General features: G+C 45.2%; 1 protein-coding gene across 3 annotated transcripts in view; it reads left to right on the top strand.

Annotated features, from left to right (window-relative positions):
- Positions 1-21,109, top strand: part of SLC45A4 (solute carrier family 45 member 4) — a 98,760-nt gene that overhangs the window by 12,116 nt on the left and 65,535 nt on the right. Inside the window, exon 1 of one of the 3 annotated variants that reach the window (XM_044418955.1) lies at positions 5,616-12,911. The exons of the other annotated variants lie outside the window; for them this stretch is intronic. The gene's annotated coding sequence lies outside the window, so the exon portion shown is untranslated. Of the gene's footprint in view, positions 1-5,615; positions 12,912-21,109 lie in introns of those variants that run through there. 3 annotated transcript variants of the gene reach the window in all.

Below are 21,109 nucleotides of genomic sequence, written 5' to 3'. Positions count from 1 at the left end.
TCATCTTTTGTCCTTTTCCTTCCTTTCATCTTTTCTTTGTTGTTTTTTTCTTTCTTTCCTTCTTTCTTGACTCTCTTCCATTAACTCTTCTGCTTCAAGCAGTACTGTCAAACTGTAGCTAACTTATAGGTATGAAGAAACGTGAGAGGTGGAGGAGCAGAGAAGAGGAGGAGAAGAATTAATGCGAGAAGGAAATCTGAATGGGATGCTGGAAAGCTGATAACACATCTGGAAAGCGATAGTTGTCTGAGCTCCTTAGACTGAGTTTTAGAGGCAGAACAAAGATATATGGTGTAGTGGTGAAGAGCACGGGACTGGGACTCAGGCGATCCGGGTTCCAGTCCCCGCTCAGCCATGGAGCCAACTGGGTGACTTTGGGCCAGCCACAGACTCTCAGCCCAACCTACCTCACAGGGTTGTTGTTGTGGGGATCAGATGGAGGAGGAGAATGATGTAGGCTGCCTTGAGCCCTTTGCAGGAAAAAGGCAGGATATAAATCGAAAAAATTAGCAATTAATATTAATGCACTGAATTTTTATTTTAAGAGAATCAAAGCAGTTTTTCATGAGTCTTAAAAATATGTCAGAGAGCCTTTCAGAGAATATGGCAGAATTAGCATTGCAGGTGGTTCTGGATGGAGATCACCAGAGCCTTCAACAAGTGAAGAATGGAGAAATGGATTGGTGGAGTCTGCTGTTTAGAAGATAGTTAGAGGAATGTGCAGCAGGATAAGCGGATCTGAGGTGTTCAAAAAAGAAAGGAAAGCTGTGGAAGATCTGAAGTGGTTGAAGGATCTGTTGTATAGATGAAGGATTTCTTTTGTGTTACATTGATGCAGAGTGTTGATGGATAGATTCGGAGGGCTGGTTGTACTGATTGGATCTGCATTGATTCCCTTAGCAATTTTGTCTATTTCAGCTTGCTCTGTTTATTATAGTTGTTTTGCTTTCAAAATAAAAAAAATAAAGATAAGGATCTCTCCAGGTCCTTCAGCTGGATGCTTCTCCAGCTAATGCCATCCTTATAAAGTCATGGAGTTTTGGACAGCCTTCTCTGGATGGAGAAATGGTTGAGCCGTATTCTTCCCAGTTTTGTAATAGCGGATCTAATGGCACTTCAGGGAATGTTCATACTCTGGAATTTATTTTGTAATAATTCAAGAGATGTTTCTGCACAACTGTACCCCGAAGTTGTTTTGATAGCTTCAGGGTCTTTATTATGCTGTTTAAATATGCTCTCCAACACACTCTGGAGCTTTGCAGAGGCAGCTGTAGGTGTACTTAATCTGAGAGCATGTGACACTGGAACAGGTAGCTTCCATTCAATTCCTTACAATTTGTGACTTTTGGAGGCAGTGTGTTCCACCAGGGTTCAATTAGGTATGTCACAGCTAAGGGAGTGAATGCTTAATGCAACCAAGAGTGCCTGTTTGTTTGTTTGTTGGTTTCTACTTAATGATTTTCCCCAATAAAAATACTCAGCACTCCATGAGCACAAAGCATCTGGCGTACATCAAGAGTAGCAATGCCAATACAATCCATTTCACTTCCAGGTTGTAACACTACATAATGTAGAAATGTCAAAGACACTACGTAAGAATCTGTCCTGTGCTGCTTCTGTTAGCCTGGTGCTTCATGGAACGTGAGAATCATGCAGCGATTTCATTCAGTGCCGACAACCAAGTAGACCATGGGGATTTTGGCAGGATGGGTTGCCTTGGAATAGGTTCCTGATGGCGGTGGTTCTGACAAACTCTGGTCCACTCGTTAATCGGCCTAATCATGCTTGGTTACACTGTGGAGAGACTAGTTGTCGAGGGATGCCTGTTGTAAAGGAGCACAGCTTTCGCCACACAACATTTGCAGTGTTCTGGCCATTGAAACTGTTTTCAGGGTGGCGGCGATTTGCCTAAGCCAGCCTGCTGCGGCTTGATCACCGCTCCAGTGTGTGTCGCTTCTTTGGAAACCGTCACATGTATTTTGCAGGGAAGGCTGATCAGATTGGAACAAGCCTAACTGCATTCCCCTTGGATTGCTTGTCTTGTTGCATGCGCTTCTTCCCACATCATATGCGACAAGGCTTTGCATATTTGAAATTCCGTCCTGCTTTCTTAAACCAATCCAGTGAAAGTTCAGGGAATTAACAAGGCATTGCATTGGAGCAGGCAAGCAAGATGCCCACCCTTGGCAGTTGTACCTCTCCAAAGTATCTTCTGGGTATGAAAAGGATGTAAACGCCGGGATCATCTACTGCTGTGCATCCTTGTGGCATCTTTAACCTAAATCTGATGGTTCTGTAGCAGATTCGGTAGCACTTTGAGCATGGTCTGTTGGTGTTTAAAGAGCAAGACTGTGCAGAAAGAACTCAAAGCTTCAGAGAGTGAAGAGTTCCATTTTTTCCTAGTGTAGAGTTTAGCAATGCTAAATCTCCAGTTAATTAACCAGCATAGTCTTTAACTATATGATGGCAGGCTCCCTCTTATTATTATTGGGACCATTTTTCAATTAAACTTATCTGGCCCAATGTAAACTTGACCCAGATTGCATTGCATATGCAGGCTTCCAAAAATGCAAAAAACAGAAGGAGCTGCTGATAGGGGTTAATTTAACCCTTCCTTCCCTTGCTGTGGTTCTGAGAAAAATCTCTGCATTGGCAGTAATGGAAGTGCCCCCCCCCCCCCGGCATCCAGTTTGGCCAACTTCAGAAACCAGCCAGTACAGCGTTTTCATAGAAGGTAGAACTTTGGCAAGGTTTCTTGAAAATCTCTGGTTGCGAGACCCATTTTGAATAAGGGTTGGTGTTACTCACGTTCTCATTCCTGGTAGTTCATACATCTAGTACCCACTTTCACATGTGTAATTTAATTGAAATAAGTGTAATATAATAACTCTGTTTGCCTTCCAGTTTTATCTGTTCTGGACTTATCTACACGAAATGACTTTGTTGAACAAAATGTCATTTGTTTAGCATCTAACTGTGTTGCTTTGTTTCCTGCAAATAAGTGATTACTGATGGGCATGGATCAGGTTCCTTCTTGGCATAAAAACTACCTTCCTGTAGAAAACTAGATTGTTGTGAAGAGGCTTAAACTTAGCCTTTCTAGTTGGTGTGCCCATCTTCTGGCCTTTGGTTTTTACATGATACTGTCAAACCAGAAGTTCCCTACCGATAGTCTTAAATCAGATGGGTTAAAACGTCTGGAGGGCCACAGCTCCCAAACTGCATTTTTCTTTTCTTAAATGGTGCAGTCAGAAGAGAGATCTCTACCACGTGCTTTTGCTGAACGTGTCAATTGGTTCAAAGTAATCTGGAAAACGAAGGGCTGCAATTGGCCGTGACATAGGACTCATGGATGCTGGTGGGAAAGAATGCAAAAATAGTGCCTATTTGGTTTGCTTTTGTACATACTGAAGCTAATTAAGATTTTAGTGTCTGCAGTGTGCTTGGCACTCTTTGGAACGCAAATGATGCAGAGCAGCCCCTGCCAAGTGGAATTATACTGCACATTCAGGCAAGTTAACTTGTTCCATAGTTTACACAAACACTAATCTTAGATCATATTCTCTGGTGCCATTCAGAGCTCCCTGGTGGTTAACACTTCTGGTCAACAAGCATCAATGGCTAAATCCTCTAACCTAATCCAGCAGCTCCTGCTATGAAGAAAGCCAGCACAGGCGTTTGGTGAGACCAGTCCAGGCTCTGCTGAAACAGCGGGAATACGGCAGCCACCCTCAAGGTGCATTTTCTGGATTAAATGGCAATTTAAATGCTAGATTAGTTATGTCATAGTAGTTGCTTGCTCTGTAATTAAATATGGAATAATGACTTACCTGGAGGCTTACCAGTTTGCACACTCTTCTGCTTTCCTATTCAAGGCCTACCGTCAAAGGGTTGGAAGGTCATTTCAAATGAAGTGATCTTTGGCTGTCTTTACACCTGCAGCTGCTGGCTGTGTGCTGGCATCTTCATCCTTTTCCAGTGTACCATCCCCTCTCAAGTTCATCCCTCCAGCCTGTTCTTTTTTCTGTTTAGGTCCTCCTGTAATAGTCCTAAAACTACCTTTCTTAATTTACCAGTATCTGGGTCCCACCCCAATCTTATTCCACTCTAGGCATTTCTGCTTGTCTCGCATCTGTTGAGAGTATGGACAGCTCAGCCAATGCAAATAGAGCTTCGTACAATCAGAAAAATCATGCCATCTTTAAGTTCTTGCCATGTTGAGTGGCCAGCCCCGTTGCACAAACACAGATCATTAACAGCTTTGATTTCTCCTGACAGCTTGTCTTTTGACAGCTGTCAGGAAAAAGCAGAAATGTAAAAGTTGTTTGTGGCCTTTCTGGGTCAATGCCAGTGCACTTTGACAGTAGAAACCTCCTATGGGAAGTTTGCCAGTTTGGAACCATGCATCCTTCTTCATCCTTCTTCATCCTTCTTCAAGTCACAATAAAAAAATTGAAGGTCCAAAAATGCACAATTTGTACTTTTTTTCCCCAAAGGGGCAAAAAACCAGTAACAGCATCTCCACTGTACTGCTTGGGCACTTTGACATGGCTGTCAAATCAGCGATCACTTTACAATCTCTGGGGGAAAAGAGGAGATAAAGTGGTAGCAAGCATAAAAGGCTTCATGATGTGTCAGCTTTGGAGGGGCAGCTGGCACTGACAGTGGCCTAGATTAGCTCAGCAAAAAGAAACAAGTGCTTTTTGCCACTCTTGCTTCCCACAACCCACATTTTGTGTGAACCCAGGCGATCAACCCCATCATGGGTCCAGCAACCCCAACAAGCCATGGATCCTTCTAATGGCTTGTTGCCCATGAACAGTCACAGTGAGCATAATGTGGCAGCCAACCATGGTCTGTCACCCATGATGGGTTCCCATATCTTGCAACCCCAGGCACTGACACACTTTGTGAGGTTGTGGCTCTCTCTCTTGCCTTGGGGCAGAGATCCACAGCCATGCTGTATTTGATGCTGTGACTACAGCAGATTTGATATTGCCCGTTCTTGAAGCTCAAGCACACGTTAGCTTGGTCTTGCAGTGAACTGTGCCAAAATGGGGAAGCGATCCACAGCTGTATAAGCCTGAAGAGGCCTCCCCTACTGGGTTGCCTTAAACCTGAGTGCATTGACACTCCCCAGTGCACTTGGATTGGTTCCAAGTCATTTTTGCAGCTTGCCCTTTCGATAGTTTTCTGGGGAAAAGCCCTAATCAGGGATGCTCAGTGATTGAGCTACCTATGTGACATTGTCAGCAAATGGATGCTTATTCATTTTATCTATTTTTTTTATATTTATAGACAACTGCGGTGGCGCCCCCCCCCCATGGAATGCGCTCCCCAGAGAGGTCCACCTGGCGCCATTGTTATTTGTTTTACGGCTCCAGGCCAAGACCTTTTTATTTAAACGATATTTTAATTGTTAATCAGTTGTTTTATTTAGTGGTTTTAAATTATGGCTGAGATACTCCAAATTTTTAATGTTATTCTATTCTTTGTTTATTTATTCTCTTTGTAAGCCACCCCAAGGCTTCTGCGATGGGTGCAGCATAAAAATGTTATAAATAAATAAATAAAACCTTTTCTTCCAAGAAATTCAAGGAAGCTTACATAATCCTTCTTTCTATTTTATCCTCACGACAACTTCCCTGTGAGGTAGGCTAAGCTGAAAGTCTGTGGCTGGTCCAAAGTAACTCTGTGTTCTTTGCGGGGACTAGAACCCGGATCTCTTTGATCCTGGGCCAGCGTTAACCATTGCACTGACTGGCTCTCAGACTTGCATTAACAGTAAGAAAAACTATGACCATGTTTGGAATTATATCTTTAGATTTCGTTCCAAGCAGAAGGACTTGGGCTTTCTTAAAGGGAAGATAAGGTTGGCAAATTAAGGCATGGTTCTATGTTATCTAAAAGGTCTACATATGGATTTTCTGTTTCAAAACTTCAAAAAATGGAAGTGCTTTCTAATGAAGTGCTAACAACCAGACCCAGTGCCTTTGAACAGTAAACTTGGCTGGGTGAGTCCATACACCGAGGTCAACAGAACTGCTGGCTCAGTGGGATCCCTTCCCTGCCTCATGCGGAAGATGAGCTCCTGTTTCCTTCCTTGAATTTAAGAGGTTGGCGGGGGTCATCCCTCACCTCTTGCGCTCTGCAGTGCCCCTCTGTGTGCCTCTGAAGTTCACTGGGAAATTAAGCAAGACCCTATTCCAAGGCAGGGAAGAAACAAGGTCAGGGCAAAAACATTAAAAAAAAAAAGTCTATCAAGTGGCACTGAGTGACGGCGGAGGGAAGAGGTTGAGTCCTTAGCTGTGTCTCTAACTTGTCTGTCTTTGTTTCAAAGGGAATGCTGCTGCTCTTCCAGCCAACTATGACGCTGGTCTTTTGCTGACCCTGCATATTTTCCCTCTTAGCTGGTCTGCTTCTGTTGTAGGCACTGCTGGCTCATTAAACACACACACTTCAAAACAAGTCCATTGCCACCTTGAAGTGCCAAGTATCAGGACGAAAGTTTGAACATCAATGCAAGTTGGTGGAGCTTTTCTGCACGTATTTTCCCAGTGGTTCCTGGGCTCATTTCCAGGAAGCTGTGGTTCAGTTGCTCGCTGCCATGCTACAGCGGACCACCCTGGCCGTTAATTTCCCAACAACTCTGATCGAGTATGTTTTGTGGTACATTTCTTCCATACAGCCCACATGTTACAGCAGAAAATACCTGAGAGCATTACTCTACAGGAAATCAGTATCAAATAGCACAAGGAGAATATGGAAATGGGGAGAAGAAAAATGGTAAAACACAATCTTTTTCGCACTCATTGTTTCCATTTGCCTTCAGCATTTCTTTTATTTTTTTTTTATTTTTTGCCCCATGCCCCACGTTCAGGAAGGGCTAACGACACAGTCTGAAAATCCAATTCTAAATTCAAACTAGCCATTGGACACATTACTTTCTCTTTTTCCCTTTTCGTGCAACCTTCATGTTTTCGGAATGCGTTGAGCTACAATTTCCGCGTGGATGATGGAAATTGTTGCCCAACACACCCCAGTGGTCTGAAGGCACGTAAGGTGTCCACCATGTGGCAGTTAAGCAGAGCTAGGGCTGGCCTGAGCTTGGAGATGGGCCCACCTGGGAACTGCGTGTAGCCACCCTGAGTTCCAGAACGGGGAAAATGGAATATAAGTAAAGACAACAGGTTGGGGGAGGTTGCTACAAGCCTTGCACACCTGACATGAGCTCAATGTGATTCTGGGCATGCTATTCTCTGCTTGTTCTGGGGCTGGACAATCTTGATACCATGTTCCCCACAGACCTAGGACAAATCTAAACAGCGTCTGGGGTTTGGGAACCATGTTACATTCCCTGCTGGTCCTGCTTCCCTCCTCTTTTGTTCTCTGATATTGGGAAGACTGCAAAAACAGTCCTTTGTGCTGAAGGAGCAGTGTGACCACTCTTGTCCCTCTTGAAAACATCGGTGCTTGAATCACCCATGTAATTTGGATTGTAGCAGCAAGAAAGTTGCGCCATCAAGGCAGGGGGAAGGGAACTTCTGTTCCTGCAGCTGCTTCATTTCTTGTCTCTATACTGGCAGAAGGAAGACATTGCCTTTCTTTTAAAGAGGAGGCTGAAGATACGTGCACCATCGCTTCGTGTTGATTGCTAAACAGTCATGGGAGTGTTTTGATGTTGGCTGGGATAGTCCCAGATGAATGATTCAGCAGTCCACATGCCCGCTTCCAGCCTGCTCTGCGGACAAATAGTTTCTTGCGGCTTAATGTCCCAGTAATAAGCTGCATGGTATCTATTGAAGCGATGGCTATCTCAGCACCAACTTTCGATTCGAGAAATTTCGCTCCCTGCTCCCAGAATTCATATGAATTGGAGGAAGAAAAAACATTCTGGCTTGGTCCCACCCTGCCCTTTCCTTAAGAGGAAGATGGGTCAGGGAAGAAAGAACAGAAGGATTGCAGCTCTGCCTCTGCTCATGGCCTACCTCTAAATGGAAGAGAGCGGAGGGGAGTGTAGGGCAGTATTGAAATGTCTGTACCAATTGTTATTAATTCTCTCATATTGGCAGCCCTAGAACTAGCAGCGGGCAGTTGGAAAATGAAACGGCAAGCACAGGGGAGCTGGCTTAGCTCGTAGTTCCTACCAGGCTGCCAAATGCAGTTGGGGCAGGCTGTATCATGCTGATGCCTGGTGTACAGCAGGCGTTCCGGGTAGGACTGCAGAGTAACGGGTGGAAGCTGGAAAGGGTTGCCCAGTCCCCGTACCCCAGGCAGAAGGGGGCAGCAGAAAACTCCTCAAGATGATGTGTGCTGTACATATGCTAAAGAGTTGCCTTCTACAGGCTCGCAGTGTGCAAAAGCATTGGTGGGAGGTCCTGCCCTTGACGATGTGTGGAGTAGAAATGTCTGGTTGAAGACATTTGATGGGTCTGTGGACAAGTGCGTTGCTGAGTCTTTTTCATCCTGCAGTGGTCCGGGTTACTCCATTGTTCTGGTGTGTTCATTTTAGAGAAGCCAAATTTATTCAAGGAGCAAAACCATTGGATGGTGAGGTTGGGAGCTAGTTATTCAGCAAGGCCCGAACAGAAATATGCCACGGGTTGGAAGACTGCTTATTATAGATGCGTGAAATTCATATTGCTTTCAAGTTTTTCGGAGGATGAAGGCTGCCAGATGAGCGTGTTTGTGTTGTGCTTTCTTTTTTAAAAAGGGCGTATTGGTTCCTGTTTTCTTCTCAGATGCCAGACATCACTTGCTATTCTGTCTTTAGGTCCCATCCAGATGGACTGATAAGACAAAAAATTGCATTAACAAATCATATGATGCCTGTTAATTTACAGGCCTCTTCAGGAGGCACTGATCTCAGGCTGAGTGCTGAGTTGTTACTTTGAAGGGGATATTTCAACATGGTTCTCTCATTCTCACTTCTGTTTGCAAAAGTGAAATTTGCATCTTAAGCAAACTTTGCATCCTGGCTGGCCCTACTGCAAAACTAACATTTATTCTGGAAAATATCTTGAAAATGCGGCACTTCCATTTAATGCAGAATGGCTTTCTAATGCTCCTGAATGAGTCATTGTTACACTGGTAAAATGAGGCATTATTTACATGAACGGATACATTGTGTTCTGAACTGCCAACCTGTTCCTTCCAAAGTTCATTTTTGTAAACAGATGCATTGCTTTTGAGCCGGTCTTGCAGATGCGACGTTTGTCCATACGAGGTTTTCAAGCTTAAGATGTAAATTGAGGTCTGTTGGCAAAACCAGGCAGTGGTTCAAGAATGAAGGGGCTGCCGACCAACCTAACGCTGCAACATTTGTCGTGTGTGGCTTTCTGATTGCTTATGTGCCAAGGCTAGCTGCTGTGAGTGAACAGTTAAATGAGGTTGAATCTGGCATTTTGAACTCTAGAAGATAATACCTGTCATACTCAGATGACGGTTGAAATAATCCCACATTCCAGGCTGAGGAGCCAAATCCTGTGATCTCGGTACATCTTGCTGACTAGGGAAATACTCTCCATTGCATCATGCTGCTCCGGTCAAGGGTGATGTGCTCAAACCCCCAGCGGTTTTTCTCCCCCACCCCCATCACAACCGTGTGCTTGCTTATTCTCCATTTTTATCTCTCCAGTCATGACAGTAAAAGTCAAGTTGCTGAAGCTTTCAGAGGGCTGTGTTCTGTGACCTGGTTTGCACAACGCATGACACATCACAGGTAGATTGCCACATTGTCCAAACGCAGACCACTTCGCACACACCACTTCACAGAGGATATTTTCACAGCGAGCCCACCTGAGGAACCGTGGCTTATTCTAGGGGTGGTTCAATCCACATTGGATTGTTGCCGCCCCTAGGAGACCAGCTCCTGTGTGTCTCTGGGCGCTGGTTCGCAAGCTACTTAGCAAGAGGGGCAAAACCCCCTGCCATCCTTGTCAATGTTGTCCTTCTTGCGCCCAATGAGAGCCCCTCCACCAGTGCCCAAGCAGCATTTTGGAATGACCGTCACTGGTTCAGCACCCTTAAAAAAAAACTCCCAGGAAATTATACAAATATTTTCATAGCCTTTCAGTTGTTTTGGCTTGTTTTTGCAAGTTCATTCTTAAGGCTGCCTGCTATGTGTAATTTTGCCTGGTCGATTTTCTTGTATGTTTTGGCTGTCAGCGGCAGATGCAAAGCAGAGTAAGCAATGATTCCCTTTCTGCAGCTGCAGAAATTTCCCCTCAGTTTACATCACAGCACTTAAATTCGTGCAGCATTCTCCTCCATTTACTCCCTAGCCATTAAACATGTGTACTTCCCAGTCCAAAAACTGCATTAAATATTTTCAACAGTTTCAAAAAACAAAACAAAAATAAGGGTTATAGAGGCCCAGACTGGGATGGAGCGACTAGAACATCAGTGCTAGCAGAACTTATGTCTGCCTCTTGATGGGCCACGGTTCACGCCCACTCAAGGTTAGGGTTAAGGCCTTCTCAGGGACCTGGAGCAGTAAAGTCTGGGGGAAAAGGTCCGTCTTAGGGATGGGCATTTGTGGATAGGTTGATTATTCATCAGGTATTTTTGAAGTATTCGTTTTATGAGGACAAGGAAGTCCCCTTTTATTCTGGTGGCACAGGAAAGAGCAGCTCTGATCAATGCCATTGCTGGACTGCTTTCCGCCTTCTCTAAAAAAGCTGCAGAAGCCACTACCTGTCCTCAGAAGAAGCGGACACACAGGGGCATTGCGTGCTGTCACCAGATTTGGGTGACACAATGAGCGTTTTAAAAGCCCATGGAACACACATAAAGCATGTGCTTTGAATATAAGGAACGGAGCAGAACTAAAGTATCAGGCAACAGATTCTAGTCTGGGGCTTATGTTACCTCTTTGGTTTGCGTGTATCAGTTTCCCAAAGTGGAAAATATATAGAATGCAATCATAGTAGAGCTGGAAGGGGTCTGGAAGGCCATTGAGTCCAACCCCGTTCTTCTTCCACTGAGGCCACCCCTCCAGCTGCAGGCCCCTGCCTTTCCGCTTAGCCAAGGCGGCTCAACATGCAAGATCAGTGTATAACTATGCAGGCTGTATACGTGCATGGAAGCCAAGGTTCTGGCACTCTTGGTATGTTCGTTTTCCTCCAAGTTCTCTCACTGAGGTGTGTCTGGGCTGGAATATTTCATATTTGTAGACAGGAGTTCATGCCTGAATACTCTGACCCCCACCCCAATGGATCAAACAACCATAGTAAGTTAGAGAAAAAACTGGGATGGAAGAATTCTCTCTGGCATTCCTCCTCCTGTGTGCATGGTGATTTTGTTGTATGGAGCAATATTCAGTTGTGAGTCCCTTGTTAGACTCTGAAATGTTATTGCCCCAGACTAACTTTCTCACTTCACCGAGTTTTGGTTATGAAGACTATCTTGCAGCATTGCTCCTTTGGGGTATACGCGTGTACTCTACAAGTACACATGGCATACGCGCAGTTTATTCAAGAGAAGGCGCCCTTGTAACTGGTGTAATAGTGGCACAGGTTGGCAAAAAAGGGGCAGGGCTCTGGGAAAGCTTCCTGGCCCATGGGACGTCTAGTTGATGCATGCAGACGAGTAGTAAGGGTTTGCATGCAGGTGGAGCAGCATTAGGTAGGTAGATCCACACTTGTTAGCTTAGCCCTGCAGTTTCATTGTCACAGGAGGAAACAGCTGCTTAAGAGTGAAAAAGCTCCAGCACAGGCAAGACTGGTTGCACCATGGCGCTCTATGCAGTCCGCTTGCATGCTAATGTTGTGTACAACAGTGTGTTGAACTGCCTTTGCAGATGCTCTTTGGCTCTTCCTGCCCCGTTTTTGCCCTTGTTCCAATGAACTGGAGTGAGCGCCGAGGTGTTCTGAACTGGTGTGTAAGCGATACCATCCCTGCATCTGGCCATGCCTCTCGCCTGCCAAAAAGAGCTGCCCGAAATCTCCCTCTGTTCTCTCCCGTCAAGCTGCTTTACCTATAGCCACAGTATGTGTTTCAGTCGCACATGATGGCAGCGAGTGCAGTGAAAACAGAAACAACCTGTTTCTGAAGACAAAATAAGATACAAGAAAGTCGTTAACTGAAATGTGATCTCGTTATGGAAAACTGGCTCGAGTGGCACTACAGCGCATGAGCATGGCCAGCACTGCACAACCATCAGCCACAACACTTTGTTCCCACCGGGCTAAAGGAGGGAGCAAAACTTCAGAGACCTTTCCCTCCACTTGAAAGTCAGTCTTGCAAAAATTGGTTTTAATTTGCAATGCTCTGCTCAGTTTTCTGGTACAGGGTAACTGGGCGATTATAACTCAGTAGGAGAAAAGGAGTCACTCAGTCACAGAGCTTCATTCATTCATTCATTCATTTTGTTGATTAAAAGCTTTGGTATGCCGTCCTATTATACATGATCTCAGGATGGCATACAATATTTAAAAAGACAATTAAAACAATAATTTCAATAAATAATAAAACAGAACAAAACAATAAATCACAAAACAGAGTGACTAAATTTAAAAACTATTAAATATTAATTTTTTTATTGATTACTGGCCTTCTGCACCAATGTGAACTCTCAAGTTACTGGGTCCTGCTTGCTCCCTATCATTTTGCTGGAGCCCCGTGTGGCGTGAAGGACCAGACTAGCAGACCTGTCTCTGAGAAGAACATTTACAAACCTCTTCTCAGCAGAGACAGTAAGATCAGAATACTGAAAAGGGGCTTCCCCTGAAACATGTATTGTTCCTGGTGGTGCAAGGGTCATGGGAGTTGCTAAACCTCTCAAGAGACCTCAAAAGCTGTTTTTTTTTTTTTTTATCAGAGATGCCTGGATTTTCTTGACTTGTTATCAGAGCAAATGCTGAAATCTTTCAACCAGAGGAAGCTTTCCAGGGGCCACAGTTCAGCAAAAGGTGGGACAAAAGGGCTTGGAACCCAGATAATAAAAATGGCAGCATCTTTAGCTTAAAGTCCTTAATGCCAGCGACACGACCTTAGCATAGACATTTCGACCCTCCCCCCCTCCTCTCCTTGTAATCAAAACCAAGCATCCCCAAACCATTCCAGTTTTCAGCAGCTCTCTTCTTCTATGGCTCTTGCTCAGCAGGGGCTCAAGGTGATACCTACCAGTCCTCAGAAGCCAGACACCGTTCTTGGGTTTTTTCCCTGGATTAAAGTTGAAGGCTGTTTGGGTTCAATGCCCAGGTGTTCCTTAGTTGTCCCTAGAGCAAGGTAAGCAGCCTGGTCCCCACCCAATGTGTTTTATTACGGCTTTCATCAGCCTGAGCCAGCAAGGCCAATAGTCGGGGATTAGGGGAGTGGTAGTCCAAGAGCTCTAGAGGGCTTGAGGTTGCCTACATATAGCTGGGGATTGGCAAACAGTCCTCTCAGCATCTGCCCCCCACCCCCGCCCCCATTATCCCTTCTGTCAGGAGTTGAGGGCTAGGCCTTGCTTTCTGCATGGCAGAGATGCCCTCCAGGGTTCTCCCGTTACTGGTGGAACAGCTTTTGTCAGGGTATCCCAGCAAATCTGAGCTCCGTTCCTTGTTCAGAGGCTTCCCATATCTTGACAGAGCGGGGCTCTGAGGGCCGTCTCCAGGCACAGAATTGTGGATTTGGCCGATGTTTTTTTCAGACCTGCCTCTGTCCCGCTCCTGAGCTTTACTGCGTGGTTTGAGAATTCGTGTGTTCAAGAGAGAGCCCTGGAAGAAGCAAGGCGTTGCACCCCAGCTCACCTCTGGAACTCTGCCCTTGTTTTATAGCACTAAACTAGGACTCCCACGCCCTGTTAGAGAGCATAGCAGTGGGCTAGCTGAACAAACGGCACGAGTCTGTGTAAGGTAGTTTCATCTGTCGCTCTGCTTCCTGCGGCTTCTGCGTCGGCACTCTGGCTGTAGCTGCAGAACTCTGCAACTCGTGCCCCTGATTCCTCCCTCTCCCCCCCCCCCCCAGTATGTCAGCACTCAGTTGAGTCAGTTGCTGGCAGCATTAGAGAAGCACTTTGCTCTAGGCAGCATTTTGCAATCAGCCACCCACACACTGGTTCATGCAGCACGCCAGCCAGGCAGCCCTTTCCCACTGGCCTCTCCGGGCAAATGCGTGGCTTCGCCTTCTGGCAGCCCCGTCAACGCCGCCCATGCACCCGCAGCCCTGCATAACGCTCTCCCAAACTGCTCCTCATCTCCATGTTACATCTTCAGCCCCGGTCTGGTCGAACCCCAAACTACAAAGCCAAAAGATCTGTTTTGCTTTCACCTTTCCAGCTCTAGCTACAGTTTTGCACACAACATTAACATTTGCAGATGTCACCATTTTTTCCTGTATGAAACTTACTCTGTGGTGAACACGAGGACTGTTAATTGCTTCAAATGTAAAAAGAAAGTTTGGCTTCAATTTGGCCTCCATTAATGATTTACTCCTATGTTGACCAAGCCACACTTTTAAGATCATCTCCTGAAACTTTGCTCCCTGTGCCTGCATCGTTTGAGGTTAGCTGGATGTCAACAGGGAGCAAAAAACCCAGTTATGAAACGATGTCCCTAAGAAAGGCTGTACTGCTCTCCCTTCAGTGCTAGGTTAAAATCTTTTTAGCAGTGTTAGAAGCTTATCTGCTACTTTTACTCTGGCTTTGAGATACATGCATGTGTGTGTGTGTGTGATAGTTTTTTAATTCTTAGCGTAATTCATTCTAGAATTTAATGAAGTAAAAATAGATATGAACACTTTAAATAAGAAGATTACAGCAATACAGTCAACCCAGGCAACATTTTTGGAATGTTTAGGGAAAGGGAACTAACTTGGCGCATGGAGATCATGGTTTTCCGATTAGCTATGAAAATGAAATGGAACCTTTGAGTTTAGAGGCAGTGGATACCTCATGGTGGTGCATGAACAGGTCGCTGGCTGCTTCTAGGCCTTTAAAGCCTGGCTGGCCACTGTGGGAAACAGATCAGATGGGAATTAGGTCTGATGCAATAGGCCCTGTACGTTCCATGTTGGCTCTTGGAATGAGAAGCAGGCAGCGCAAGCATAAGAGCTCTTGATCAGCTCCTCTTGGTGAAGAGGCTATGCAGGTTTCTATTGTGCAGGTGTTTCGTCTGCTGAGAAGTCACTATGCAGACAGGGACAGTCCCTTCCTGACAGGAGGTAACACCTGTTGGTCTGTTATCTTATTACAGGGTAAAAATATAGACGCCACCTATAGTCGCATGGTATCCGACCTGTTACTTGCACATCCTCTTTGAGTGGCGATATGTCAGCCTTTGCATATCCTAGGATGTTAATAGAAGGCTTGATGATTAGCTGGCTTACAGCTGCATAAATAGCTCCTGAACTGCTTGGAGCCAACCTGATATATCTGCTGTCAGCATTTGGTGCCATGTGAGGTTCTACGTCAAGAGATTAAAAGGCAAGCCATGGCTAAAAATATAAGCCCGTAATGATAAACATTGAGCTCTAAGCAATCTGAACATACACGAAGATGTATGCTGTGCTCGTTCTCTCCGCGGGACAAAAAGGGGCTGCTGACACTACTTGAGCGTTGACTGCAGCGATGGAGAATGTGAGGCCCACGGTTGGACTGCAGTGCCCATCAGCCCTAGCCAGTGGTGAAGGATGATAAGAGCTGTAGTGCAGCATCCGGAGGGCCGTGCATTCCGCATCCCTTGTGGACTGTTTTTTCCCAGCGAAGGGAGCATGCACAACGGCAAGGGATGGTTAGTACTGCAGAGCAGCCATGGACTTAAGAATCCTTGAGGGGAAAGCTATATTAGCACCCCGCTTGCCAAAGTCTTCTTCCCCGGTTTATTTTTTACTGTATGTGGCGAAGATCCAGCAACTGACTTAAGGGTAGCAAGGGAGATTAATGCTAGCCCATATGGCTGGCGGTGGGCATGGGCATATCCTTGCAGGAATACTGCACGGCTGTCGATCATTATGGGCCTGGTCTTCCCTGGAATAAGCAGTGCTGCTGCACCTGAAACTGAAGGCGGATCTAGGCCAGGGTGAGATAACCTCACGGTAAAGGTTAACATTCTGTATCTAGGCCATCTGTATCCTGTGTCAAGAAATGTTGGATTGTGACCTGGATCAATTATGCATGTATATGCCATTCTTATTGTGCATAATTCTGGGTATTTTTGCATAATAGGCATTTTTTATAATTCAGTGATAGGCACCTTCCTTGTCTATGACACTGGATACATGTTCAAGCACATCTTCACTGGCATCAGAACTAAAAGCTTGCTTTTTGGAATTCTGTGCTCGTGGTATCATTCTGCACCCCACCAAATTGATAGCTTCTCTGGGTGTCACATTCTTTGCATGGAGAGGGAGTTCCCCTGCTCTTTTCAGGTAAAAGACCCCAGGTAGTTTTATCTGGTGTTCTAAGCCTGAGACACTAGAAAGAACCTGGGGAGACTCTGCAGTGCTGGATGAGCCTTTGGTTGTACTTGGGTCAAGGTGCTCCTCTGAGCAGAACAGAGATTGAGAACGCATGTTCCAGGACTGCTAAAGCGGCCCTACTGTGTATATCTGGGAACATTCTTGCTTTCTCGCCTCAGAACGGCCAAGTGGCATGCTGCTTCCAACTTCTCTGCAATCATGAAGGTGCTGCAAGGCATGGGGCTCCCCTGTCCTTTTCCTCCTAGAGGAAAGCTTGCTTTAGAACTCAAGTCCTTCCCAACTCAGGGCAGCTTCCATCATCCCCAGCCCACATGGCTGTTGGCACCAGGCAACTTGCTTTTCCCATTTTAGACTGAAACATCTGGAAGGCACCAGGCTAAAAAAGGCTCTTGAGTGAAGTGTTAGATAGTTCTGAGGAAATTCTCAAACAGCTGCAAATTCTAGCGGAGATACTGGGCAAGAAAAGTCATGTGACCATTGCTATAGTACCTCTGGAAACTTTTTAAAAGTTTGTTTTATCCAATTCCCTTTCTCCCTTGGGCCTCCTAGTTGATTCTTTTTTTGTCTGTTGTTGTATATCTGCATCCTTAGGTTTTTGGAGGGAAGACAGTCAAACATATCCAAAGCCCTTCTTGGCTCAGCTGGTGCTTTTATTTTAGCTGCCAAGCTTGCATGGTTGAATTCTGCAGCTGTAGGATATACTCTCTGAAGACCATAATTTCACCCACTCCTTTTCACACAGCTGACTACAGCAGTCTTGCCCAGTTTTCTACACACGGCCATGGAAGGGGAAAAAGGCAACTGCACCTAGAACAAGAAAAGGGCTGGGGCAAGACGGAGGGGTCAGTTTTCTTCCTGCAAGATGCTAAATTATGCATGCTCGCTCTTCCATATTAATAATACAGACCAGCTACCCATGCGATGAACTCAAAGCAGCTTCATTTCCTGAAGCAGACCCACAGATGACAAGGTTATGAGGCACTATGCACGATTACAGAAAAAGATACCTGCCCTCCACAGAGCGTAGATAAATCTATGTCACTTTGACTAAGACCATGAAAGAGAACCTACGTAACAATGTTTTCTAAGACATTAAAGAATCCCATCTTTCAGCACTGCTGGGGACCCTTGCCTTCCAGTGATACCAGTTAGTTTCCTAGCTGCCCTTTTCTCATGCCCTCTCTACCTTTCTTTCTCTGTCACCGCTTCACCAGTTACTTATCTGATGGAGAGGCTACAGACAGGATACAAGAGGAAGTAGAAAGGAAATGACTCAAAGTTTTTCTAGCAAAAAGTGCTTGGGATTAGGGATTAGTGGCTCGCCTGGTGCCAAGGACGGTGTTTAATGCATGTGAAGAGGGGAAACTGTTTTCGGAAATAGTGCCAGAAGCTAGGCAGCCCCTAGGCTCATCATTTACTAGACAAAAGGTGTTTGTCTCAGAAGGCTTCTTGTTAGAAGTGCTTCATATCTGCGACTGGATCTTAAAGAGCACCTAACTAGTGCTTGGTGCTCTTGCTGAAGAGGGTTGGGGGAGTGCAGCGGCATTGGAAGCTGGCCTGATCATTCGATTCTGATTCAGAGTTAACTGTGGCTAATGATTAACAACAGTTCTGGCCCTCGGAGGAAGGATGGGGCAGAACAGCTGTAGGAGTAAGGATCCTGCTGGCATCGCTCAGTTATTGTTGAGGGACTCGGAGTGCTGGGGCCCCATGCCCCCGAGCGATGCTTCTCAGCATTATTCAGCAGCTGTCACAGAAAATTAAAATTAGCATCTCAAACATGCAAGACTGTTCTTGGCTGTTGAGTGCATCCCATTGTTCACATACAATTTCAGTAACCTTCACAGAAACCCTTTTAAGGTACCTGAGACCCTCCGCCAGGCTGGGATGTTGCTTTGCCTGCAACAGTCCAGAAAATGGACTGTAGAATATAGCAGACGATCGGAGAACCTTCCCATTCATACTTAGTATTTTCTGACTTGCCTTCACACGCATCTCGCACTACTTGGAAGTCTGGGCAAGAGTGGCCGAGACAGGTAGGGGGCACAGCAGAGAGAAGGTCAAGGCACAAGACTGTTCCTAGGCAGAACCTAATTGTGCTGCATGACAAACCAAACCAGGGAAATCGCAACAGCTGCTTCTAGTGTTGTCCATTAGCTGATGTTCCTTTGCGTTTTGGTGAATATCCTTGGTTAAGCATCTACAAGTTGAGATAGCGCCCAGTGTGACCAGATCACAAAGTGGCAGCTTTCATCAAAAGCAACGGCTGAAGTGGGTGAATGGCTCAAGAGCACAACTCTTGCATGGGTTTTTTTTCCAAGAAAGTTGGTTTTGTGGTTCTGTTTTTCCAGCTGGCATTTTTGCTACTTTCCTTTCCCCCCCACCCTAGAAAGGAGAGGGGAAGAACTACTGGAGCTGGTGTATCAGTCATTGTTCCCTAGCATAAAATGTGGATGATCTTAATCCCACTATCCAGTATTTAAAATGAAGTGTTGATTTAATAGTGTACTTTAATCTGATCTTAGCAAGCTGAAGCATAAGGCTGGCTGGCTGCTGGAGCATTCCTTACTTGACAGAACAACTGCTTATGTTTGGCAACTGGTCAGAGTGCTGTTCTATTAATTTAGACATACTCTTTCTGCCACAGCCTCCCTGAAACGTTGTTCAGCATCAACATACAGGGTGTTTTATAGAAACTGCTTGTTGCTTGAGCCATGGAAAGCTCCAAGTTCTTCCTTGTAAGAACTGAGAAACATATCTTGAAGGATGAATCGTATATCATACCTAATTTAGCCATAAATAGAGCCAGTGCTTACTGCATTGTACATTTCAAATATAGTATTTTCTCTCTCCTGCTGTATAAACTTCAGTCATTCCTGTGTTGTAAGTATAATTTTTAAATCCTTTTTTTTCCTCCAACAACATCCCTGCTTCTGTCTCCTCCCATATTGCTTAGATTTTTTCTCCAATAGAGAGGACAAATTCATGCCTTGATAACAATGGAAACTACTTGGTGTAGAGAAAGGTAAAGGATCACAACAGGCCAGCTTCCCTACTGCAGAGCTTCAAAAGAGCAACCAACACGTGGAGAAGATTTTTCAGGGTGTCAAAGGGAAGTAAGAGTCAACATGTCACTGTTCCAGTGCGGCAGTAAAAGCCTTTCCAGGGACCGCGGCTTGCCTGGTGAATAGCATGGAAACGCCCAGACAAACTGCTCCCCAACTGAGCAGTTTTATCCCCCAATAATTGCTATTAATTTAGCTGACTCCCTTCTTGGCATTCCCGTTGGGAAGACACAGAAAACTGAGAGGCCCTTCAAACAGAATCTCTGGATTCTTTTTGCCTGGCTTGAGTCTTTATTTCACATTAATGATGAACAGCGCAATTCCTGGAAGGTTTGCAGCACTGAGTGGGACTCCATTCAGAAACCTGCGAACACCTTCTTTCCGAAAGGCTGTTCCTGCGTCATGCAAGACACACACTTGAAGCACAAAGGGCCAGATCTGCCGCCACACCGTTCCCCAGGCAAGGTTGACACAATTGCCGTGCAAGCACCTTTAACCTGGAAGTGTGAACAGTGCTGCACGGCTGAAGCTCTGTGAGGTGCCCATTCTCCTGAGTGCTCCTACTTCACTGCTCACTGCTTTGCTTCTGTCACTGATGTGCTCAGTCTGAAATCCAACTGTCACTCTTTTCCCCCAATTTGCTTCCAGGAGTGTTTTCTGGTAGGCAATTTCTTGGCACTCTCAGTCCCCTTACAGTCAGTGTGGCAGTGTGCATGGCAACTGAAAGGGCTCTTTCAGTTATTAATAGATCTAATTTAAAACTGTACCATTACTTGGAAAACGAGCCATGCCGTTGCAGCAGGATTCTTAACGCAGGATTAGCATTTTAAGGGCAGTAAGAAAACCTGCGGGCAGTAAGTTAAAACCAAACCGCTCAAGTTTCTGGAAGGTTACCTGTACTGGTCACAAACCAGATTTGTGTGTGTTTCAGGGCATTATTCCTGTGAGACATGAAGAGCTCCTTTTCAGAAACCTGTAACAAATATTCATGAGGCGCTATAGATTTTGCTCCTGAAGACTCCATGATGTGCTTATTCCACATAGACTGCTGTTTTGAAACTGGGTCAACCACGTGCTCACTGCTGCATTTCTTACCATGTGTTTTTGTGAAACTGAAAATCAGTGCTAGAATGCCAGTGCTTCATATTGTCTTCCTCTCGGAAAAAGAATGGCCTTTTGACTAAGAAAAGGCCTATTAACTTAAGTGGTTTGGGGGTTTTCAGTCTACTATGTCATGATAAAAGAACTGGTTTTTGTTTGGGTACAGCTATCAGTCAGTTTAGAAAATACTGAGCTGCCTTGATATGGCTGTCTCCTATGTTCCTGCATTATTTTAGGCTTTGATTTCACCTGCTTACCCTGTTCTTGCTCTCTAGGTCAAAGCTTCTTAAATATTGTTCCCAGGTGGCCTCCTGTCCAGGCTGTTCACAGTGCTGGACCTCCCTGCATTCCAAAAGCTTACCTGGATCTCACCTGAAGCACTAGCATCAAAGAGTTGTGGGATGTCAGGGATAAGTATTAAGGCTCTGAGCTTCACCAGAGTTACTTTGAGAATTGCTTTGCTACTTTTCAGTAAAATTATAACTAGACCAATGTGCAGATAAAACAAACAGAATAAACCCGTATCAAAAATGAAAGAAGAA

The sequence above is a fragment of the Varanus komodoensis genome, unplaced genomic scaffold (assembly GCF_004798865.1).
Source record: "Varanus komodoensis strain SLA01 unplaced genomic scaffold, ASM479886v1 scaffold95, whole genome shotgun sequence".
Lineage (NCBI taxonomy): Eukaryota > Metazoa > Chordata > Lepidosauria > Squamata > Varanidae > Varanus > Varanus komodoensis.
The sequence above is the reverse complement of the archived record's forward strand: the minus strand, read 5'-3'. Positions and strand labels throughout refer to the sequence as shown.